At 37.5% G+C, this 26,607-nt stretch overlaps 1 long non-coding RNA gene across 1 annotated transcript; it reads right to left on the bottom strand.

The window, feature by feature from the left end:
* Positions 1–14,821: 14,821 nt before the first annotated feature.
* Positions 14,822–15,614, bottom strand: LOC135086330 (uncharacterized). The gene is made up of 2 exons (XR_010260408.1): positions 15,332–15,614; positions 14,822–14,995 (listed from the first exon to the last, which is right to left on the bottom strand). It is a non-coding gene; the product is annotated as an uncharacterized LOC135086330 (long non-coding RNA).
* Positions 15,615–26,607: the final 10,993 nt, after the last annotated feature.

The following is a 26,607-nucleotide window of genomic DNA, read 5'->3' as shown; positions in this document are numbered from 1 at the left end:
TTAAATGTATCTTAATAACATTGTTTCAAAACTAAGTTAGCTAAAATTAGCGTTTAATTAGTTCATTGTAAGCAAAAAAATTAAGGGTACCTTAATAGCATTGTTTCAAGACCAAGTTTATAGCTAATATTGTTATAAGTAAATAAATGTACTGTCATGTTTTAAATAAAGAGTTATTATTGGGCTAATGATCAAGTACAAGTTCAGTCATGTTTTATATTTTAATTCTTACTCGTTATGAAGTTACCCAAGAATAACTTATTATGAACATGAATTGTAGTTGTTCTTATAGAACCTTTATGTACCAGACTTGTGATTTTTCCAGGTAAAAATCTCCAAAACAAGGGAGGATGTGATGCGCCCCGCGACGCATCGACAGCCCTAGCACCGAGCGCAGAGATTTTGACAACCCTACGGCTGCGCGGCCGCACGCCGCACGGACCGAGCTAATATAAGAGACGGCGGCGACCGCGGGCGCCTACCCACCCATCTCACCTTATTTGACCAAACTATTCCTTGGAAAAGTGAGGCCAAGTACTTAGGTGTCACCCTTATCGTTCGCTCCGCACCTCAGACGCGTCTTGAGCCGTGCGATCCTAACCTAACCTAACCTAACCTAACCTAGTTGGAAGGAAAAGTAAATTGTCACTTAGAAATAAGTTGACAATTTACAAAACCTGCATCCGTCCAGTGTTGACTTACGCCAGTCCGGTGTTTGCTCACACTTCCTGCACAGACCTTAAGAAATTCCAGACCCTCCAAAACAAATTCTTACGCCGAGCCGCGGATGCCCCGTGGTTCGTGCGTAACACGAATCTCCATAGAGATTTCGAGATCCCATCGATTGATCACTTTATGAAAGAAGCCTCTCGCCGCTACTTTGATAAAGCGATCAACCACAAGAACCCTCTTATCGTTAGCGCCGCCACGTATACACCCCAGAAAGATGTCGCTGCCCAATACCGACGACCTAGGCATGTCCTAGACGACCCGGACGATCCTATTACCGAATTTCTTAACACAGACATCACTGCCTTAAGCACGCCAACTACTCCACAACACAGTAGCTCGTTACACCGTACTCGCCGGCGAGTACGAGGCCCTGCTTTCCATTTCGGACGGTACAGACATGTACCGGGCCGGTTCTCCCCTATCCGTCCCCCGGACACGGCCTGAGCCGAGGTCCGAGCCTACCGTGGCGCCCTCAGGCCGCGTCCGTAGTCCCCTCGATCGGGCCCACTTAGAGTGAGCCCGCCGTAGGCTGGACTTTGGTCCAACACCGCGGTGGGCAACCCTCTAATTGGGTTCGCCACTGATCGGGCGCCTTATGCGCTCGATACGGCCCGATCGCGAACGTCGGTCTGCGACCGACGATCGCCAAACGGCTAGAGTACCTTCTGTACTCGCCACTCTGTCCGGTGAAGCTGGAAAAGCTCCTCAAGCTACCAGCGCTTAAAAAAAAAAAAAAAAGCGGGTGCCTAGCATTCGCTCGGGAGCCATTGCAACAACCAGACGTTCGCGCGCGCGTCTATTGTTCCCTCGGTTGCATTGCACAGAGTCCCTAGCGAATTGCTACCCACACTGTTCCCACTAACTTGGCTTGACTCGATACCTCGTTTACCTCCGCGGAGCCATAAAGCTTCGTGTTGCTGTTGAAACGTTCTATCGTTGATAGCTACCTATTCTCGTCCTTACCGAGTAGTGCATGTGATACTCATCCCGAACCTGCGGTAGCAATCCTGCTGCCACCCTTCCTGAACTTCACACCCCCTCGCCCCGTAGGTCCAACGCCTTTCCCCAGTGGTCGCGCTCACTATCGAGGCTTCGGTCCCTGGCTCGAGCTAATCGGACCACATCCTACCCCCCTAGTTATAAGTATCCAAACTAACACTCGCTAAACCTCGCACAGGGCGCCGCCCCTCTCGCGGATACTTATTTATTTTATTTTATTTTTTATTTTATTTGTTTAACAATGTTTCAACAGCATTAAATTGTACATAAATGTGCAGGAAGATACAACTTGAACATAAGCCAATTAAAGAAACACATTCTATTACTAAAACATTTTTAAATAAGTTAACGTGGGTAGGTAGGTGAACACTAAAACAATTCAAAACTAAGTAAGCAAATTACATGTGAACTGGGTGTGAAATTCCGAGTCACTAATCAAATAATAATTATGTATTTACATAAACTTTATAAATGTGAAAAGAAATATTATAAATTAAATTAGACTAAATTAGATTAAAGTAAATTAAACAAGCATTATCGCATGGTCAGTGTATTGCAAGTGTGTAGTGTATGGTAAAGTGTCATAGTGTGTGTGATGAGGTGTTACGGTTGGTTTACATGGACGCTCGTAATGGTGGTAAAAAGATGCTAAGTTTAACACGATAAGTTTTATGACTTTTTCATTATTTATTTATTACTATCGGCATTTTAGAGCTTGTTCGTAAGCTGCTTCTTATACGTAGGCTGGAGAGTATCGGATTCCGTGGATCTGCTCTTTCCCTTCTCAGCAGTTATCTTCAAAACAGAAAGCAGGGTGTAAAAATCGTCAACTTTCTGAGTGACGAAGAGAATGTTACGTTTGGTGTCCCTCAGGGCAGTGTTCTCGGCCCGACGCTCTTTTTGATATACAGGGTGGAAACGATAAGTGATCTCATTCGATTATTTCTAAACTATACAAGATATCGAAAAACTGATTACTGATCCTGAAAGTACTTCACGAGCTCTTTCAAACGATATCAGTAATAGGTTACTGAATTAACTGGATCTATCCGAAAATTCAATGTTTTCAGCCTCCATACTAAATGTATGCCACTTTGCCCGGCACACAATATAAGAAGTGTTATTTTTTTATTTTAAATCATAAACACTTTAAAATTAACTCCTAAATTGCATTCTTATTTAAAATTATTCACTGATCAGGGGTATTTTTGGGGTGTTTAGAGGGGAGAGGGGTAAAATTGTTAGTGTTTGTTTTTAACTAGATTTTTTGACTGACAGCTTTACCACATTTTTTGAACCAAAAAACAAAATGGCGGCACTTTTTGAAACACAAACTTTTCTGTCTTTGGTCCTGATTTTTTTCTTTTTTAGTGGTTTGTTGGGGTTGCCAAGGTGTGCTAAAAAATGTGAGAAAAAAATGGAAAAACAAAATGGCCGCGCCGCCATCTTGGATTGAAAACGCGATTTCAGGGGTGTTTTTGGGGAGTCGTAACTTTTTGATGCGCAATTGTTTTTGAAAATTTCTTTTGAGTTTTTGTGACATGTATAGTCTTCTTAAGAGACCCATTCACAGATTATCGAAAAACAAGATGGCGGCTGAGCCGTCGGCCATTTTGTTGCGATAAAAAAATTCCCAAATTTTGGTAGCAATTTTCCGGCAGATGGCGACACCGGAGTGGGGTACAATGTTCCGGGCGATTGTTGGTCTGTTATTCGAGTGTTGCCATGAATCGGAAAAAACTACCATTTTGTTAGAAAATTTTCCACCACGGCCCCGGATAGTAGAAAATGGAAATTTCCAAATATTCCAAAAACTTGGTATGCAGTTTGGTGACGTTTGGGGACCCGAATGACATTTCACCATTTTTATGAAAAAATTCTGGCAACACTGAAAGTTATGGGGAAAAGTTTTTTTTGCGACATGGGTGACTTTAAAGTTAAGGACAGACAGAAGGAGTCATGGCAGAAAAAAAATAAAAATGACGTTTGGTTGGATATACGACCCAGATTATGGGAAAAATCCGAAATGTCAAAAAATCAAGATGGCGGCGGCGTGGGCGGCCATTTTGTAAAAAGTTGAAAATTTCGAAATTTTGGAATTCATTTTTCGAGTAGTTGGCAACATTTTGGAAAGTCGAGTTGTATGAGGCGGTTATGTATCCTGTCGAGAGGTTTCACTTGGGTGAAGAAATTTCTCCAGTGTTGCCACACTTTGGGAGATTTGGTCCAAAAATGTCGAAAGTAGAAATAACGACTTCCGGTCAAAAATTTGGATGACGCCTCCTGCAAAGGGGTCGTGCAAATGACATTTGACCATTTTCATCTCGATCACCTGGCAACACTGGGAGCTACGGGGAAAAGTATTTTTTTCGACATGGGTGTCTTTAAAGTTAAGGACGGACAGAAGGAGATATGGCAGAAAAAATCTAAAAATGGGGTTTGGTCGGTTATACGACCCAGATTATGGGAAAAATCCGAAATGTCAGAAAATCAAGATGGCGACCGAGTGAGCGGCCATTTTGTAAAAAGTTTCAGATTTCTGATTTTTCAAATGCATTTTTCGGGCAGTTGGCAACATTTGGGAAAGTCGAGTTGTATGGGGCGATTACGTAGTTTGTCAAGGAGTATCGTTTGGGAAAACAAAAATTTCCAGTGTTGCCGTACTTTGGAAGATTTGGTCCAAAAATGTAAAAAATGGAAATAACGACTTCCGGTCAGAAATTTGGATGACGCCTCCTGCAAATAGGTCAAACTAATGACATTTGACCATTTTCAACTCGATCACCTGGCAACACTGAGAGTTACAGGATTTCAAAATTTCAGGACATGGCTGGTTAGAAGGAATTGTAGAAACAAATGAATTCGGGATTGGGTGAAGTTAGAAAAAAAGTAAAAATGGGGTTCGGCGCGGAAAATAGTCCAGATTAAGGCAAAAATGCAAAATTTTGGAAATCCAAGATGGCCGCCAAGCGTTCACCCGTTTTCCTAAAGGAACTAAATTCTCCATACAAATTGTATGCAGGGGGGCTCAGCTAACGTAGAAAAAGGCGAGGCCGAAGGCCGAGCGATATTTTAAAGCCTGTGAGTCGCCACAGATCTATTTTTAATGCGTCAAAAAAGGGCTAGAGCCCAGTGACAGACAGAAAGGCGAGGCCGAAGGCCGAGCGATGGTTCAAATCCCGACAGTCGCCATAGATTTACTCGTGTTCCGTCAAAAAAGCACAAGAGCACCGCGACAGACAATAAACGCCCCCTGTAATTTTTGCGAGGCCGAAGGCCGAGCTCCGAATGCGAGGCCGCAGGCCGAGCGCCGCGTAGGGCGAAGCCCGGAGCGGCCAGCATCGCAGATCTAGCTTTTGTAGCCCGCGTAGCGGGCGACCAAAGCTAGTCTATCTATCTATCTATCTATCTATCTATCTATCTATCTATCTATATATCTATATTATCTATATATATCTATAATATATATATATATATATTATATAAAGCTCGATTCCTACTCACTGACTCACTGACTGACTGATCAGGGGTATTTTTGGGGTATTTAGGAGGGAGGGGGGTAAAATTGTTAGTGTTTGTTTTAAACTAGATTTTTCGACTGCCAGCTTTACTAGATTTTTTGAACCAAAAAACAAAATGGCGGCACTTTTTGAAACTCCAACTTTTTTGTTTTTCATCCTGAATTTTTTCCTTTTTGGGAGTTTCTTAGGGTTGCCAAGGTGTGTTCAAAAATGTGAGAAAAAAATGGAAAAACAAAATGGCCGCGCCGCCATCTTGGATTGAAAACGCGATTTCAGGGGTGTTTTTGGGGAGGTGTCATTCAGAGATGCGCCATTTTTTTTGGAAAATTCTTTTGAGTTTTTTTGACGTATATAGTCTGCTTTCGAGCCTCATTGACAGATTATCAAAAAACAAGATGGCGGCTGGGCCGTCGGCCATTTTGTTGCGAGCATAAAAATTGTCAAAGTTTGACAGCAATTTTCCGGTAGATGGCGACACCGGAGTGGGGTACAATGTTCCGGGCGATTGTTGGTCTGTTATTCGAGTGTTGCCATGAATCGGAAAAAACTACCATTTTGGTAGAAAATTTTCCACCACGGCCCCCGATAGTAGAAAATGGAAATTTCCAAAAATTCCAAAAACTTGGTATGCAGTTTGGTGACTTTTGGGGACCCAAATGACATTTCACCATTTTTATGAAAAAAGTCTGGCAACACTGAAAGTTATGGGGAAAAGTTTTTTTTGCGACATGGGTGACTTTAAAGTTAGTGACAGACAGAAAGAATTATGGCAGAAAAAAAATAAAAATGACGTTTGGTTGGATATACGACCCAGACTATGGGAAAAATCCGAAATGTCAAAAAATCAAGATGGCGGCGGCGTGGGCGGCCATTTTGTAAAAAGTTGAAAATTTCGAAATTTTGGAATTCATTTTTCGAGTAGTTGGCAACATTTGGGAAAGTCGACTTGTATGAGGCGGTTGTGTGTCTTGTCGAGAGGTTTCACTTGGGTGAAGAAATTTCTCCAGTGTTGCCATACTTTAGGAGATTTGGTCCAAAAATGTCGAAAGTAGAAATAACGACTTCCGGTCAGAAATTTAGATGACACCTCCTGCAAAGGGGTCGTGCAAATGACATTTGACCATTTCCGTATCGATCACCTGGCAACACTGGGAGCTACGGGGAAAAGTATTTTTTTCGACATGGGTGTCTTTAAAGTTAAGGACGGACAGAAGGAGATATGGCAGAAAAAATCCAAAAATGTGGTTTGGTCGGTTATACGATCCAGATTATGGGAAAAATCCGAAATCATGGAAAATCAAGATGGCGGCTGAGCGGGCGGCCATTTTGTAAAAAGTTTCAGTTTTCTGATTTTTCAAATGCATTTTTCAGGTAGTTGGCAACATTTGGGAAAGTCGGGATGTATGGGGCGATTATGTAGTTTGTCAAGGAGTATCGTTTGGGAAAACTAAAATTTCCAGTGTTGCCATACTTTGAGAGTTTTGGTCCAAAAATGTAAAAAATGGAAATAACGACTTCCGGTCAAAAATTTGGATGACGCCTCCTGCAAATAGGTCAAACTAATGACATTTGACCATTTTCATCTCGATCACCTGGCAACACTGGGAATTACGGGAACACAAAATTTTGTGACATGGGTGTATTTAAGGCGTTGCTCCTCGGGACTGGGTGAGGATAGAAAAAAAGTAAAAATGGGGTTCGGCGCGGAAAATGGTCCAGATGAAGGAAAAAATGCAAAATTTTAGAAATCCAAGATGGCCGCCATATTTTCAGCCGATTTCGTAATTGAACCAATCTCTCCATACAAATTGTATGCTTAGCACGATTACCACTCAATGACTGACTCACTGATCATGGCCATTTTTGGGGGGTTTAGAGAGGAGGAGGGACGAGTAACAGCACTTGTTTCGAACTAGATTTTTCAACACGCAGCTTATCAGATTTTTTGTACTAAAAAACAAAATGGCGGCCTTTTTTGACACACCAACTTTTTCGTTTTTCGTCCTGATTTTTTTATTTTTTGGGGGCCGGTTGAAGTTGTCATTTGGTGTTCGAAAATGTGAGAAAAAAACGGAAAAACAAAATGGCCGCGCCGCCATCTTGGATTGAAAATTAGATTTCAGGGGTGTGTTTAGGGAGTTGTCATTCTGAGTTGCGCAATGGTTTTTGAAAATTTCTTTTGAATATTTGTGACATGTATAGTCTTCTTAAGAGCCACATTCACAGATTATCAAAAAACAAGATGGCGGCTGAGCCGTCGGCCATTTTGTTGCGATTATGAAATTCCCTAAAGTTTGACACCAATTTTCCGGTAGATGGCGACACCGGAGTAGGGTACAATGTTCCGAGCGATTGTTGGTCTGTGCCTCGAGTGTTGCTATGAATCAGAAAAAACTACCATTTTGGTAGAAATTTTTCCACCACGGCCTCGGATAGTAGAAAATGGAAATTTCTAGAAATTCCAAAAAGTTGGTATGCAGTTTGGTGACGATTGGGGACCTGAATGACATTTCACTATTTTTATCAAAAAAGTCTGGCAACACTGAAAGTTACGGGGAAAACAAATTTTCGCGACATGTCTGACTTTAAAGTTAAGGACAGACAGAAGGAGTTGTGGCAGAAAAAAACTAAAAATGAGGTTTTGTCGGATATATGATCTAAATTATGGGAAAAACCCGCAATGTCAAAAAATCAAGATGGCGGCTGAGCGGGCGGCCATTTTGTAAAAAAGTTGAAAATTTCGAAATTTTGGAATTAATTTTTCGAGTAGTTGGCAACATTTTGGAAAGCCGAGTTGTATGAGGCGGTTGTGTGTCTTGTCAAGAGGTGTCGCTTGGGTGACAAAATTTCCCCAGTGTGTTGTCATACTTTGAGAGATTTGGTCCAAAAAACTGGTAGAAATAACGACTTCCGGTCAAAAATTTGGATGACGCCTCCTGCAAAGGGGTCGTGCAAATGACATTTGACCATTTTCATCTCGATCACCTGGCAACACTGGAAGTTATGGGGAAAAGTATTTTTTGCGACATGGGTGTCTTTAAAGTTAAGGACGGACAGAAGGAGTTATGGCAGAAAAAGTCTGAAAATGGAGTTTAGTCGGTTATACGACCCACATTATAGGAAAAATCCGAAATGTCAGAAAATCAAAATGGCGACCGAGTGCGCGGCCATTTTGTAAAAAGTTTCAGATTTTTTATTTTTCCAATGCTTTTTTCGGGTAGTTGGTAACATCTGGGAAAGTCGAATTGTATGTGTGTTTTGTCAAGAGGTGTCGCTTGGGTAAAGAAGTTTCACCAGTGTTGCCATATTTTGGGAGATTTGGTCAAAAAAAATTAAAAAATGTAAATAATGAGTTCCGGTCAAAAATTTGAATGTGAACTCGTGCAAAGTAATCCTAAAAAGGTTATTTGACCATTTTCGTCTCGATCACCTGGCAACACTGGAAGCTATGAGAAAGAGTATTTTTTGCGACATGGGTAGGTATCTTTATAGTTAAGGAACGGACAGATGGAGATATGGCAGAAAAAATCTAAAAATGGTGTTTGGTCAGTTATATGACCCTAATTATAAGAAAAATAAAAAATCATGGCAAATCAAGATGGCGGCGGAGCAAGCGGCCAAGTGGTAAAAAGTTTCATTTTTCTGATTTTTAAAATGCATTATTAGGGTAGTTGGCAATATTCGCGAACATTGGGTTGTATGAGGCGTTCATGTGTCTTGTCAAGAGGTATCGTTTGGGTAAAGAAATTTTTGCAATGTTGCCATATTGTTGGAGATTTGGTCCTTATATTTTATGAAAGAAATGGAAATAATGACTTCCGGTGATGATTTTTTTTACTGAAACGTGTGCAAATAAGTGAAACTAATGACATTTGACCATTTTTATCTCGATGACCTGGCAACACTTGGAGTTACAGGATTACACCATTTTTGGACATGAGGTTTTTAAGGCATTGCTGTTCGGAACTCGGTAAACTTAGAGAAAAAGTAAAAATGGGGTTCGGTGCGGAAAGTAGTCCAGATCAAAGAAAAAATACAAAATTTTGAAAATCCAAGATGGCCGCCAAGCTGTCAATCGCTTTCGTAACCGAACTAAATTCTCGATACAAATTGTATACAGGAACTTACTAAGGCGAGACCCAAGGCCGAACGATAGTTCAAAGAACGAAAATCGCCACACTGAAAACCAGCGTCGTGGCCTCCCTCACCGGGGGCCACGGCATATGCTGAGTGGGGTCCCATTGCGATAGACATTCCTATACTTTTTGCAGATGACGTATCAATCTTAATTAAGTGCGAACAAAACTCGAACCCCGACATCCTTATAAGTGACACATTAGCAAATATTACACATTGGCTGGAACTACATAACTTAGAAATTAATCTTAAAAAAACAAAAGTAATACAATTCCGACCATATACAAAAGCCCCCTTAGACATCAATATAACACTTGGAAAAAATGTACAATTAGAATCAGTAGAAACTTTTAATTTACTAGGACTACACATAGACGCAAACATTAATTGGAAAACGCACATAGATCAAATAAGAACCAAAATATCAAAATTTACATACGCCCTATTTGAAATAAAACACAGCACAAACACAGAAACAGCACTAACAGCGTATTACGCCTATGCATACTCCTGGCTTAAATATGGAATAATGCTATGGGGCAACAGCGTTAATGCCAATGATTTATTTCTATTGCAGAAAAAGTGTATAAGAATCATAGCCCAAATAGATAACACACAGAGTTGCAAACCTTATTTCATAAAATACAAAATAATGACCCTAACAGCAATATACAGTCGTGGTCAACTAATTAGGGACGTTATATGACTAAAACACAAGACCGTCTCTCCAGTCCGAAAAAAAAATCTTCACGAGGCTTTGTAGCTTGTGCCTATTAATAACAAGTAATTTGGCTAGTATTCTAAATATTTAAAGGCCAGAAAAGAAACTAGCTAGTTGCGATCAATATTTTTAAAATAAATAAATCATTGCCACCTACACACTTATTGACCTAGGGATGGATAACTAATTAGGGACACGTAACACTTTCACTGTAAATGTAAATAAATTGGAAATTATTTAAGTGTTTCTTACATAAAAAGTTTTCATTAATAAATATAGAATACAAAACAAAATCATCAAACGTATTTTTATAACCAATATGGTTGGTTTTGTTGGTTATAACCATTTGACATCGGCGCGGCATGGATGCAATCAAATCATTACAGGTTTCTAAAGAAATATTATTCCAAACACCATGAAATGCCACGAAAAGCTGATTTTTAGTGCCAGTACGTTGAGCTGCAACTTTTTCCTTCGTTTCATACCATAAGTTCTATAGGGCTTAAGTCTGAGTTGTTTTCGGGTCAATCTAGTACCGTCACTGACTGTTGCGCTAGGAACGATTAAACAGAGTACGCGGTATGTTTTGGGTCGTTATCGTGTTGAAATGTTCATAAGACTGGTAAGACTTCTTCAGCATACGATAGCATCGTTTTCTCCAATATTTGTTTGTATTGGAATTGCTCAAGTTTAACTTCAGTTCTTTTTATAGGTTACACTCTATGTCCAAAAAAATATCCCCAGATTTTTATATTGCCGCCTGTATGTTTCACCTGCTTCTTCGTTTACTTTGGTATCATTTCGGACTTTACAGGTCGTCGCACGTATTGTCTGTCATCGGATGAAATAAGATTTATCTTGATCTCATCAGAAAACAGCACATTTATCCATTGAGCAAAAGCCTAATGTCCATACTTTCTTGCAAACGCCAATCTTGCTTCTTTGTGTTCCATCTTCAGTAGTGGAACTTTTCGAGGAACTCTTCCTACAAGCTTTGCCTCCACCAGTCGCCATCTGACGGTCTCGCAGATACTCCAGCAGTCGGTTCTGGTCCAAAAATCTCGCTCTTGATCAGAACGAAACCCTTAAAGGGGTCTCTCTTTGCGAGAGTGACCATTCTGCGATCATCTTGTGGGGTTGTTTTTATTGGCCTCTTCCTTCTAGGCATACTTTCTATGGTTTCATGATTTTGAAATAAGCCACTGCATCGTAGATTCATGTTTTTGAACATTTCAGATGATCTGCAATTTACCGGTATGGCCATCCACACTGATAAAGATTGATTATAACTTAGCGCATTGTTGCTTTTCTTTCAGCCCATTACCTTTAATAATTTGATGAGTTTTTAACTCGCAAGATAAGAATATCGCTTTTCAAATTGACGCCGAAATTACAAATAAACAGAATAAAAGTTATTACTTTTTATTTTTTTTAATTTAGAAGGAAAAACTTAAGCGTCCCTAATTAGGTGGCCAGACCGTCCGTACCATAATTACCGATTCATGTGATTTGATTTAGATTTTTTATTAAGTTAGTAAGATTTTTTTGTTGTTATTGTATTCTGTTAAATAGAGTACTTGATAGTCAATATGTTTACAAAGTAACAGCCAGTAATATCGAATGAAGCTCACAATAATAGGATATGAACACTTAGTATTGCTTAGTATTCTATCTGTCCCAAATTAGTTGACCACGACTGTATATCCATGACCTATGCTCATTTGTTTATAGAAATACACATTTATTCAAAAAAATGCAAGACACACATAACGTTAATACTCGACACAAAGAAAAACTATGCCTCCCATACTCCAGAATAAAAATGTTAAATACCAGCCCATATTACATGGCCATCAAGTTATTTAATAAACTACCACAAGAAATAAAAAATGAAGAAAAGTACACAACATTCAATAAAAAGTTGAAACAATACTTAATGAATAAATGTTACTATAAATTAGATGAATATTTAAATAATAAATAAAATAATAATACAGGACTAATTTTGTGATACAACTAATACACTAACGTAAACTGAATAACTTTTAATAAATAAATACTTAGAATATAATATTATACTTACCTACAAAATAAATAATTATATAGCATGCATGCAGCCCTCAAAAAAATTTGCAATACCTAAACTAGGTTACTAAGTTGTTTTAAGCACTGTATTTAGTTATAAGACCTTATGTACCTACACTTAGTGAGCAAATAAATGAATATGAATATGAATATGACATCGCTGTGCGACAGGGTGGCACTGCTCAGTTTACTTTCACTTTCATTGTATGTTTTATGTCACCTATGTCTTATTTACTTTTTTTTCTATTATTTACATCTTTTGTCTTCTGTGATGTCCATGGCAATAAATGTTTCTTTCTTTCCATAAATTTAATTTTAATATTTAAGACAGGACTGCAGCCCAGTGTTATAAGAATATTACTTGCGCATATAGCAGATATTTCCACAAAGTTTTATTGCTATCTAAAAAGAAATATCAGTTAGGAGAAAAATTTCGAATGGAAAATGTCCACAGGAAATTAAATCGATTTCTTAAAAAATTGTAGTATTGTTAGTTAGGAGGTATTGCCACTTTACCATTGGTATGTATTCTAATCATGCCGACAAAGTAATAAAACAAAATTTAAAAAAATATTTTTTAGGGTAGCTTCCCTATATAAAGTGGGGTTTTTTTTTTATCTTCTACCCCATCTGTGGGGTATCGTTGGATAGGTCTTTTATAATGGCTTAGGGGTTTCTAAGACTATTTTTTTATTTAAACGGATCCCGTTTGCAAAATATTAAAGTAGCACTTTATTGAAGCCAATTTTTGTTCGAGTAACTTAGGGCGTCCCCCCATTAAAAGTGTTAAGATGAAGTACTAATTGCTTGCTTCAGAAATATATTGCGGTAACGACGGGCAACTACGAAACCCTACACTGCGCGTGGCACGACACTGACGACACGCACTTGGTTAACTGGTTTATATCTATAGATTAGAGGGCAGTGCGTTTAATTACACTAAGGGTAGTTTCACAGGACGGCTCCGGAGGTACCAGTGGCGAGTGGTGGAGGCTGTCTAGGCATAGTGACTGCGACATTGGGTAGCATGGTCATTTGCCAACCGGATGACACTAGCATTGACGGGCTACGGGTCATAATACCGCTCCAGAAAGCCCACTTAGGTAGGTAACGACCATTTTCTGCCGGCTGTAGTCTTCCACATGACCAAATGTCCCGCGTTCTCAACTCATATAGTCCTACCCATCTGGCAGGGTGATAAGCCCCACCACATGGGAGCAGCCCTTGTGGGTAGTTATATTCTACACATTTTTATAGATTTTAATTCTTATTATTTCTAAAGCAATAATCAGTAACTTGTACATAGGTTATATAGGTACTTGTGCGAGGCAACGAGCGCGCATTATGAAATAACTAGCGGCCTCCCGCGACTTCGTACGCGTGGATCCCGTTTTACCCCCTTTACCGAAATTTCTTTCAGTCATCTCACTAACTTTTGTGTGTTATAAATTGTAGTTATTAATTAAATAAATAAAAATTATTGGATATACAGGGTGGAATTTTGTAATGCCACCTAGAGGGAAAGTTTTTTTTTATGCTAGACAAGGCAGGTATTTGACCGCAATCGCACCTGGTGTTAAGTGAGATGCAGTCTAGGATGGTACATATCAGTAAGTACTCATAATACTATAGATAGAAAATTTTACTGAAAGAAAACATTTCTTCGTTTTTGAAAAGAAAGAGAACTGCATTGAAAGATTTTCGAAAATTGTCTACCATACCATACAATGTATTCTGTACATAAATAAAATAATTTAAGATTTCATGGTTTTCATTTCATTTGATTTATCAAGTTTGTTAAAGAGATTTCATCCTTATACTTAACCCTAACAATTGATGCAATAAAAATACAGGTTGTAATTTTTAATAGATTTCAGTTGGTTTGATTCTGGGTGTGGCAAGAAAATGTTTGTAAATCTTTGAATGTAGTTCTATTTCTTTTCAAAAATAAAGGAATGTTTTCTTTGAGAAAAAAGTTCTATCTACAATATTAAAAGTACTTTCCCTCCAGGTGGCATTATAAAATTCCACCCTGTATTGCGCCATCCAGTCCCAAAATAATTTTTAAAAATATAAAGAACAGGACTTACTGAAGTACTTACTCGTATTATTATGACATTTGTTGAAACTAAATGTGGTAAGTATTGCCTACTTACTACTAAATGAAGTTAGTGTTATAGTACTTCATTACACAAAGAAAACATCTCTAAGAATAAATCTGGATATGAAAAACAAAATTCTAACAGTAAGAAGGATAAAAGTATTTACTTAATAATTTATTTGATGCATTTAGCTGCATACCATGCCTGTAAAAGTAAGATTTTATGCACAAGAGCCAAACAAACAAGTTTAAGCTTGTAAAGAACTTCCAAACCTATTATTATGTAGAATAAGTTCTTAAAAGTGACATAGTATTTAAAAGTTTTCATCTATTTTTATTTATGAAAATAGCCTTGTCTCCGTCTGTATCATTACCATAAAAATATTACTATTATCTTGAACTCCATTAACATTGATGATTGATTGATACACTTTATTATATATTTACTTAGTTCAGTTGATAACATTCCTATATCATTTTTATCTCAACTTATTAGATATTTAATATTAATTAAAACCCAATGAATTTTAAAACACTCATTTATTAAGAAGGCTTATTTAAAGATAATAATCAATTTATGTTCAATTAAATATTTTGGAATTATGAACAGTTTACTTTGGTTTGTTAAGATTTTATTAATTTTCATTAAATATTGGTTTTCCGGGACAAGTTGTACATCATTATTGATCACTTTAACATCTGAAAAGTAAAATATATAACTTTAATTAAATTGATAGATATTGTGCTTACATTTTGTTGTAAACATTAAGGCTCAGTTGCATTACCTAACTTTGACTGTAACTTTAACGATAACTGGTGTTTTCTGAATGAAGTTTGATAGATTTTTGATGTTTGTTAAAGTAAGATGGTGCAACCCAGCCTTATAGTTAAACAATTTCATCAAAACTGTACAATACTTTTAGAGTGCAAGAGTAAAAAACATTCATCCTCAAAAACTTTGACCTCTTAAATATTATTGAATAATTAATAGTGCCATCAATTATCAAACGTTTCATAGTTATCATCAAGCATTACCTTACGCTGCAATCACCATTCTCTTTATTTTACACAGGCAAAATATGTATAGAGTTAACGTAACAGTATCACATTGAAAACTCAGATATTGTTGCAATATTGTACAAGGCTTCTGTTACTATTATTTTTAAGATCACTTGTTTCAGCTATAGATTATTTCTTTGAGATATGTATGTAAGTAACTATTCTTATTAATTTCATTCGAACAAAACAACACCAACCAAATCAAAACAAACTTTTGTTTGACAGTTTGTCAAGAGGGGGGGTGTAGGGACCATAGATTAGAGAGTGATAGGATGTTTCGTTCGGAAATTTAATCAAAAGATTTTGAAACGTCAAAGGACAAAAATGTGAAACCCGTGTAGCGCCCTTTTTAACCGACTTCAAAAAAGGAGGAGGTTATATGTTCGACTGTATGTATGTTTTTTTTTTTTCTATGTATGTTCACCGATTACTCCGTCAATTGTGGACCGATTTTCAAAATTATTTTTTTGTTTGATAGGGTACACTTCTGAGGTGGTCCCATTGTCACCAAGTCAGGATCTGATTATGGGATCCTAGGGAAATCGAGGGCAACTCCCAAATTTTATAGGGACGTATATCGTTTTTCAAACGTTTTCTTAAGTTATTCAAGTATTTGCTCCTGGAAATCATCATATCATATTGATGAGCTGATGATAGAAGGTAAAACTCTTTAATGTTTAGGAGTTGGAGGATAATTCTTTTAATTTTATAGATAAGTATAGTTTCTAAAGTTATTCAAATGTTAGCATTAGATAGTCATCATCTCATCATGATGAACTGGTCATGGTACGTACAACTCCTTAACGCTTAGGAGTTGGAGGATAATTCTTTAAATATTATAGGTACAAATAGACCAATAGTTGTATTTTTTCATGTTTTTAAGGTGGGCTGACGGTTTAAGGTCTTTTTAGGTTGCCGATATGGTAACCTGTATTTTGTAGGGAATATTATTTTACACTTGACATGAAGAATATAGTCTCAATGTACTGCTTACCTTCAGTGGTAATACGTGGTATAATAATAAGTTAACTAAAAAGCAAGAAATAAGTTAATTTTTATAAAAAAAAAAACCGACTCCAAAAAACATACACTAAAAAGTAGAAAAATAATTACTAATTACTTATTTATTAGGACGAATTAATATTTATGTATACCATGATTGATACTTTTGGAGTCGGTGCAGGCAAACTTCACACGTTTCATAATCTTGGCACCGACTCCAAAAGTATCAATCATGGTATAACGGGTGTAAAAAAACCTATCCCGAAGCCGAAGACTACTTATTCTCCACATCATGGGGATCATTTTTTTCTTTGGGACCATACCTGGGAAACTTGTGGTTTAGGAGATATTGAAGGTCAAAGTCAGAATATTTTTTTCAAGATTTTTACATTATCAATTTCAATTCGTTGTTTAAAATTTTTTTTTCTAAGAAACCTTATTAAAATTTTGAGTATTTTCGTCACAATAAGGCTTTTGTCTTTACAATAAGAAATGGACAGCAGCGCGCGCACACACGCTCAAGCGCTGCCCCCACGCCCCGAACCGCAACCCGCGCTCGCCCATGAGTCATTCAACTCTACTGTGAGTTCAACGACTACGACTGGACCAACTGAACTGAGCTTAATCCAAATCTACCTAGTTTGTAAAAATGAAATGAGTACTTAAATTAGTTACTTACACCTTAATATCACCTTACCAGTTTAGTTTTTATTCTAAAAAATAATAAATTACATTTTAATTAATAAAAACCCTTTACACGAATTTGTTTCTTTCCGCAAATTAAATAATCTTACAGAACCTAGGTTGTTAACTAAACCGTGCTTTTACGCATAACCGTTATTCTATCACAATGTAGTATCACAGGTCTTATTAGCTACGCAAGTGTGATAAGCGTAAGTAGGTATCATTAAAAAGTACCGTAAACAGATGAATAATGATCTTTTGAATGAGGCCTGTCATTCTTTACATTAATAACTCTCTACTTCAATAACTTAAGTCTTTACGATAGTAATAAAATTCATAAAGTAAAACTCAAATTATTGCTTACACCACACCGCTCTAAACGCCTAGAGTAAACACCTGGCAATGTTACTCCTATCGTTGATTAAGGCATTCACTTTCGATAGGAGTGATGATTGTGTGTTCTTAAACTTAATTGATTTCAGCAACTAAATAAAAAGGTCTCTTTTTTCAGTCTTCCTTCCATACTCATTACTTCCTTTCTTCATAATTTACTTGAAATAAATAATGGTTATGCACGTGATTCTAAATAAACGTAATTTTAATCGTTAATCACAGGCAGTAAGCAGATGTGATAAACTTGTATCATTAAAAAGTACTGTAAACAAATGACAAATGCTCTTACACACAGGTTCATTATTTCTAGCTCTCTAACTTAATAAATTTTACGTCTTTACGATAGTAATTAATAAAATAAAACTTAACTTACTTATTACTGCAATCTGAACGCCTAGAAATAACACACTGGCAAACTCTTGCTCCTTCACTTTCGATGGGAGATTAAAAGATAAGATTTTATTTTTAAACTCGATTGATTTTAGAAAATAAACAAAATTTCATATCTTTTAGCACTTCTTTCATACCAATTACTTCCATTCTTCAACATAAAAAGATTCATCGTCTTGTTCGTGATTATTTTAAATGAACGTAACTTTATTACACGGAATAACTATCAAAATGTATTGATATTCTTATTGTTTTATTAATAACGATTGCGCATCTACAATTCATTCAAATTTGAGTATTTTGGAAGCTTGCTTAAAGCATTAATCTATACTTATAATAAATCTGTAGAGAGGTCAATTCTGTACATGAAATATATTTTCAAAATAACTATCAGGGGGTGATTAGTGATCGATACTGATGCCAAAAATGCAATCAGTAAAATTTTTGTCTGTCTGTCTGTCTGTCTGTCTGTCTGTATGTTCCTTATAGAAACAAAAACTACTGGACGGATTTTAACGAAACTTGGTACAATTATTCTTCATACTCCTGGGCAGGTTATAGGATACTTAGGAATTCCCACGGGAACGGGCATTAGCGGGAAAATCCTTTTGTATGAAAAATCTAAACCGCTTAAGTTAGACGCTTGAAATTTGGCAAGCAGGTACCTTAGTAAACTTAAAGCTTAGTTATAACAGGATATTGCAAAATTCCTACGGGAACGGGAATTAGCGAGAAAAAACATTAATATGAAAAAATCTAAGCCACGTAAGATAGACGCTTGAAATTTGGCATGCAGGTACCTTAGTAAATTTAAAGCTTAGTTACAACAGGATATTGCAAAATTCTCACGGGAACGGGAGTTAGCGGGAAAAAACATTTGTATGAAAAAATCTAAACCGCGTAAGTTAGACGCTTAAAATTTGGCATGCAGGTACCTTAGTAAACTTAAAGCTTAGTTACAACAGGATATTGCAAAATTCCCACGGGAACTGGAATTAGCGGGAAATTCCTTTTGTATGACTGACTCACTGACATACCCACGCACAGCCTAAACGGCTAAACGTAGGCACTTGAAATTTAAGCTTAGGTACCGTAGAGGTGCACTAAGAAAGGAATTCCCGAAATTCCCACAGGAACAGGAATTACCGGGAAAATCCTTTGTTATGAAAAATCTAAACCGATTAAGTTAGACGCTTGAAATTTGGCATGCAGGTCCTTTAGTAAACTTAAAGCTTAGTTACAACAGGATATTGCGAAATTCCAACGGAAACGGGAGTTAGCGGGAAAAAACATTTGTATGAAAAAATCTAAACCGCGTAAGATAGATGAAGGGGGTAAAACGGGATCCACGCGTACGAAGTCGCGGGCGGCCGCTAGTTATTATTAAGCATGCTAGGACGGATCTTTAGTTAACAAAGATTAATCAAAGTATTTTTGACGACGCTTTTACAATCTCATTCGTTGATAGACTTGCCTGTACTAAAGTGATGAAATTACATTTTTGTTAAGTTAAAAATTACGTAAATTTGTAGTTGAAAATAGCAGCGTTTTACCTGAAATAAAACGTATATTAAAATACTTACCTAATTCGAGGCTTATAAATTGAGATAGGCATATCCGTTTCCCGTAGTCTTTACCAATTTTAGTACTCTTTTTACACTATAGAGGGCGTGTTTCCGGTCTCACTAGGCAGTGGCGCCACCTATCTAAAGTTTCGTTAGTTTTAACCGCGCCATTTTTACTCATTGGCTTCGAATAAATGCACCAGGCAGAGTTAAAAACTAAGCCTCGAATTAGGTAAGTATTTTAATATACGTTTTATTTCAGGTAAAACGCTGCTATTAAAAGTACTTGACCGTAATTCGAGGCTTATAAATTGAGAAGTGTCTGTTATCGCCTGGTGAGACATGGAAACACCTGAATTATACGCCAATGTGACCTAAGATTTTATAATAAAACAATTAATATTCTGTTTACATTTATTTATTAACATAATGTATAATTTATACAAACATAATATAAGATTCTAATCCGAGTGTAAATCATGTTAGCAATTGCACTTTAATTATTAATTATTATTGTATAATTGTATATCGATCAAGTTCTAATTTATTTAATCAATAGGATGAAATAAACGAGATACTTGTGTATTTGTTGGGTTCCTATTAGGAATAACTTCGCGCCTATAATACTTTTGAAAGGTATTAGCGGACCTCCAATTCCCGCGCGCTAAAATTTCATCTAGAGGATAACTTAACAAATTTTTTGAGGCCACCGCTGACCGCACACTACCAGGGGAAAACTGAATATTTGCTTCTTTAAATAAATGTTTTATCCAACCTGCTATAACAGTTCGAGATGCTGGTTTAGCAGGACCCCTAACAGTCATAAACAAATTAAATTTCTTAGCTGTATCCCGTCTAGGTTGCAACAGTGATATAGTGTGCTCAATCCAGAAAACTGGGTTAAGATTAACGTTGTCATTATTTGTCATTAATTTCCAACCGGATTGCCTATAGTCCATATTATCCGTTTTGGATCCAAATTCTGGCCGAAATATAACATAATTATCTGATTTTATAAAATGATCAGAATCAACTCTAAGCAACGTTAAGTCATGAATCCGCCGCCCTGAACATAATAGCAAGAGAATAGCTGTGTGTCGTGAAGTCTGGTAAGCGTTGTTTTTGTCTATCGAACAATTGGACAAGTATTGAGCTAAAATATCAACATCCCAAATATTTGATTTTACTACTTTTGGATTCTTTAGAGATATTGATTTAAGAATATGCTTGACCAGGACGTGGGAACTTAACTGACTGGACATATCCGCGTTACACAAGGTGGATACCACCGATTTATGCAGCAGTATGGTATTATATGACAAGCCATGAATTAGATGAAGATCAGCTAAAAACTGTGCAAGTTGAGAGCCTGTGGGTTTTTTAGGGTTTACCTTATTCGATCTTGCCCATCCTAACCAGCGCTCCCATGCTACTTTATATGTTTTGAGAGTAGATTGTCTCCAAGAATGTTTTAGTAGGGATACCTGACTATCATTCCAGTCCGTTATTTCGTCGGTCCACCCCCACATTTCCAGACTTCGAGTGTCAGGTCCTCTATATTCGGAGGAGGAAGGCCTGTTGATGTGTCCACTAGGTTCATTGACAGGTTCTTCAGAACAACCGGAGCTGCAAGGGCTCTTGCTTTGAGGTCTGCCCTCCAAAATACCTTCTGCCACCGAGGCACAACTATTAGGAACACACCTGTCGATTGGTTCAGATGTGCCAGAACTTTGGGCACTAGGAATGGCGGAGGGAATATCCACGCTAGAGGATAATTCCACAACATGCTGAACGCGTCGTAGCACAGTGCTTTGGGGTCTGTCTGGTCTAGTGATACATAATTGCATACTACGTGAGCTCTCTCCGACGCAAACAGGTCTATCACAGGGGTCCCCATTTTTGTGAATATCCTTTCTAGACATTTTGGCAACAGGTGCCATTCTGGTGGACGTCGGTGTCTCGATAGGTGATCGGCATGGTTGTTGTATCGCCCGGGAATGTAGTGGATAGTAAAAAATATTTGGTGTTGGTCCAGTAATGTCAATAACTCTTGAGTTAAGTTCATCAGTGGTAACGATTTCGTCCCCCCCTCTTTTCGAAGGTGAGCTACTACCGTTCTGTTGTCGCATTGTATTAAGAGAGAACTGTGACTCAACTTGTGCGCATATAGCCGAATGACGTGTAATATAGCCAACATCTCTTTCATGTTGCAATGGAGATTTTGTTCCTCGGGTAACCAAGAGCCTGTCAGAGGTACATTGTCCAGTTGTGCACCCCACGCGAGATCCGACGCGTCCGTCGTGAGGAAATGCGACGGGGGAGGGAAATGTAGTAATGACGAGTTGTGGCAATTTTGAATCCACCACTTTAACTCGGTTTGGACTTCTAGGGGTAATGCAAATCTGGCCTTTGGTTGTTTTATTAAGGCATTCATGAATCTCAGGAGATGACGATGATGAAGTCGGCCTCGTGGCACTGCAAAGCTGGCAAAGTTTAAAAGTCCTACGAGACTTTGTATTTCGCTCAGTACTACATGTCCCTGATTTAGAATTTGACGAACCTTTTCTATGATTGTGATGATCTTTTCTATTGGCAACGACTTGAGGTTGTCCCAAGTTCTCCACAATACGCCTAGGTAAGTTATGCTCTTTTGAGGAGTTGTTATTGACTTCTCGAAGTTGACACACCAACCGAGAGTCTTTAGAAGTGCTAGGGTTATTTTTACATGTTTCTGGAGCATAACAGGACTTTGATGAGCGATAAGGAAGTCGTCTAGATAGACTAATATTCGTACTCCCTTTTGACGCAACGTCTGGGCTATCCAGTTGGTGAGTATGGAGAAGGTCTTTGGAGCCGTACTCAAGCCGAACGGTAGGCAGGTCATTTCTAGTAGTTGACCGTTGTAAATTAGCCTCAGAAAGCGCCGATGCGTTTCCGTGACCTTCAGGTGAAAATATGCTTGGCTCAGGTCTATTTTGCAAAGCCAGTCGCTTGGCTGGAGGAACTCTGGAATCCGGTACATGTTTATGAGTCGAAATGGCTCTGCTTTTACATATTCGTTGAGTTTCTTTAAATTGAAAATCGGACGATGCGATCCGTCTGGTTTGGGTATTAGAAACAGGTGTGATACGAAACTGGGTGTCACAACATGTACTGGATTTAGAATGCCTTGAGCTTTCATTTTTTCGACAATTATTGTCATTTCTTCTGATACTTGAGTGTGAAACAAGTTGTTTGCATTTGGCATGGACAGAGGAGGCTTCGAAATGAACGGTATGCGATAACCTTGTATTAATTTTATTATTATTTCGGAAGCGCCCATTTTTTGTAAAAGTGGACTAATTGCCCGGCTTGGAATGACCTCGAGTCATTGATCATTACGTTTGAATTGACCTCTAGAGGCATGAGAAGATGCTCGTCCTCTTCCTCCTCTTTGTGAACCACGAGACCTCGAGCCTCGGTATTGAAATGAACCCCTTACATTTTCGTAAGCCATGGTGTTGTGGCAGTTGTGTTGATTCATATTGTTGTACGCAACCCTCGAGGTTGGTACTGTATTGTGTGATTGACAAGAGGTGCCAGAAACACAACAAGGAATTTGAGGACCACTCGATGGTCCCGTAAATTTCTTGACGCCTGTTCCCCTCGAGGGATGGCGTTGATTTTTATTAATTCCCCTTTGTGAGGAATCGGATTTAAGTGGCCAAAAGGCCTTACGTACCCCCCCGGCTTTTTCTAATGCGGACGCAAAGGCATCAGCCTCAAAAATGTGTGTATTCGAAGGAGGGATCTTATTGAGAGATACTTTAACCACAGGATCCTTAACATGTTTTAGAATCGCATCTCTTTTAATTTCTATAGTCTCAGATCTATGGCCGCATACTAATTGTATCAGGTCGCTTGAGATTTTATGAAAATCCCCTTTTAGAAATAAATCTTCGATTTTGGCATTTAGGTTATTTAAATTACCTGAATCGGATTTAGCCCAAGTTAGTAAGCTTCGAATATTCTCTTGTAAACATTATTTTTGTTTGAGGGCACAAAAAGTTATTGCGGCATAAGCCTTATCGGCTTTGGACAAATGAGTAAGGGAATCGTAAGATCGTATTTCACCATTAGTTTCGAGTTCCACGAAACCCGGGGTATGGTTGTAAAGTTTTTGTGTGTCCGCATACCTAACTTCAGACCAAGTTGAATTACCGAAACGTTGAACATCGGCTAACATTTTAACATAATTATCGGGGGCCTTGGGAACAGAAGGTTCCTTTAGTTTAGTTTCTAAATCAAAAATAAAGTGTGGTTCCGGACCATCAACAATCGTATTAAGTTCATTACTGCCCACTTCATCCTCATAGAGATCCCCACTGACCCGCGAATAAATTGACACTTGATCATCTAAATCACAATTATGTTGAGTAGGAGGCTTTGAAATCAAATTGCGCAACTCACTAATATCTTTTGTTATCTGACGCCATTTCGAATGACGGGTTTTATTTTTCTTATGGCGGTGTCGCCGAGATCGCTTACGTTTTCCCGATGAGGAAGAACTCGAGCTGGAGCTACTGGAGGTGCTGGTAGTATCGGTGCTACTGCTGCGAGCCCGCTTCCGACGCACACCACTTGGCCCAGGCCTCGGTTCCTCTTCAACCAGTGGAGACTTTGCATCACTCATTCTGAAATTTGCTTTATGTTACAAACCATCCAAGGAATTCAGGCCGAAAAATTGCTATAAGTTTGTATTTTGAAAAAGTCGAACGGAAAATCCGTTAAAATAATTTGTTAATAATTATTTCGTTCATTTAACGTAAAATTTAAACACTATTTTGTAATTAGATAAAAGAATAATTTACGTAAGAAAATTATTTCACTTTGAGGGTAGTAAATTATTTTATAAAAAAAAAAGGTTAATTTCTTAAGAAATAACACACTAAATATTCAATTCTAAATACATATTTTATAATTCACTATGAGGGTGAATATTCGTACGTAATAATTTGAAATTTAATATACCAATAAACATTAAAAACGAATAATCCTTGCAAAAATGTTACTTTGTAGGTACTTACATTTTTTCCTGTTAGATGTTCCAACACTTCGCACACCTAGATCTAAACTGAGACAACTCAAAAATTGTCAATTTTGACTTATACTTGTATTCAAATACTCGGTTATCATACGCATCTTTCCAACATAACAGGTTTAATAAAGCCTTAATCCATTTGCCGCTAGATGGCGATAACTTACTTTTGTTGAATCAACGCTTGTCAACCCCTTCCACCTAAACAAGCGTTTTGTCAGTTGACCTTCGCTAGTATCAGAGAGTGCACGTATTAAAATAAACGAAAACGCGGATATTTAGATTTGTTACAGTTAATCAGAAAATATATAATGAGTTAATTTGAGTAGTAACAGTATTGATGAATTGTTCTGCAATAGTTAACCAAAACATTTTGACTTGTTCCAGTTTTGTTTGATAAAGCAACTTATATTTTGTTACTATTTTGAGTTGAGTTGGTTTTGATGAATCAACTTGTGAATTTCTAGTTGGCGTAGTTTTGTTGGAACTAATTTCATTTCAATGTTTTTCTATACACAACGTGTAGTTTTGCATATTTCACCTAAAATCAGGTACAGTATGATAATCCCTGTTTCTCAATAGTGTTAGTTTTATTCAAACTATCTCCTGTTTTGTTTGAGAAGAGTGTTTTGAGTTAACTTATTATTGTTGGATAAGCAAAACTTACAGTGGATATTATTTTTATTTTCCGAAAAAAATTATGATGGGTCGTTTTCTTGTAAATATTTTAAGAGAACAGTGTAAAGATAATTAAAAGGCAATGTACAGACGACGGCACTTCAAGTTAAACACTGTAGTAACTTATGTAGTTGTAATACAAGTGTATAGTCTGATATTCTGTTGTCTGCACAAGAGATAAAACCTTCTTTATAATGTAGAAATATAAAATAATGTAGTAAAAAGGTCTATAATAAGTAAATAAATTAATAAATAAACATATCGATCGGTTGATGCTAAGAAAAAGTGGCTGAAGAAACTCAAACACCTATCATGTTCACCATGTCATGAAATCTTCATTTTTATCTCTTATGATGATCCAGATCGTATTCAAAATGAACTGTTTTCTCAAACAATTCCTAAATGGATCATTTAGGATATCGAAACATTCAATGAAAACCACTTTAATAGTGCAGGAAGAGGACTCAATCACATCTTGAAATTTTGAAATACAGAGGACCAAAGAACGTGTAGAGATGACATTTGAAAAGTTTTATGACACTAAAATCTTGCAAAAAATGTGGGCAACTAATTTGGTTTTAGACGAAAATTGGAATCAAGTTAAATGGCATGATATACAAATTTTAAGAGTGGAAAAGGAGAACTCAAATCTTAAAATGTCCAAAAAAAACTGATTCAAGTCTAAATGTACTTTATTATTTATACAAAGTCATTCTCCTAAAATGTAACAACTAAAAAAACTGCGATTAAAGGTAAAAAGGATAGATTTTTTGACCCAGTTTATATACAGGATTCTTTCACAGCCTATCAATAATCCAAAATAAAACTGAGTTTCATAACTTCCCTAACAAAAAATGTAGTAATACGTTTTTTTCGCCTCCTGAAAAATGCCCTTTTTTGAGTTGTCTCAGTTTAGATCTAGGTGTGCGACTTATAATTTTAACACTTTATTTTTCCGTAGGTAATGCACTAGGTAACTCACAATTTTTTAAGAAACGTTTGTACGCTTTTTAGCGAACAACTTTCTGCTACGGGAACAAGAACGCCAATGAGTAAAAATGGCGCGGTTAAAACTAACGAAACTTTAGATAGGTGGCGCCACTGCCTAGTGAGACCGGAAACACGCCCTCTATAGTGTAAAAAGAGTACTAAAATTGGTAAAGACTACGGGAAACGGATATGCCTATCTCAATTTATAAGCCTCGAATTACGGTCAAGTACTTTTAATGAAGAGTTACCGAGCGCTACCGATTCACGACGACACATTCGATAGACGTATTGCTTGACTGTTATTGGTCAGTCAGTCTCGCCGCGCGGGGCAGTACCTTTGTTGCGAGGGGCCGCTCGCGTCTCGCGTTGCTCGCACGGCCAGTTCGGTTTCTTCGGCCGTCGAATGCGCTTGCGACTTTTGATTGTTTTCTCGTGCGGATAGTTAGTGTGTGAACGTGTGATAGTGAGTGTGG

Source organism: Ostrinia nubilalis, chromosome W, assembly GCF_963855985.1.
Source record: "Ostrinia nubilalis chromosome W, ilOstNubi1.1, whole genome shotgun sequence".
Classification (NCBI taxonomy): Eukaryota; Metazoa; Arthropoda; class Insecta; order Lepidoptera; family Crambidae; genus Ostrinia; species Ostrinia nubilalis.
Note: the sequence above shows the minus strand (reverse complement) of the source record. Positions and strands in the feature narration are given on the sequence as shown.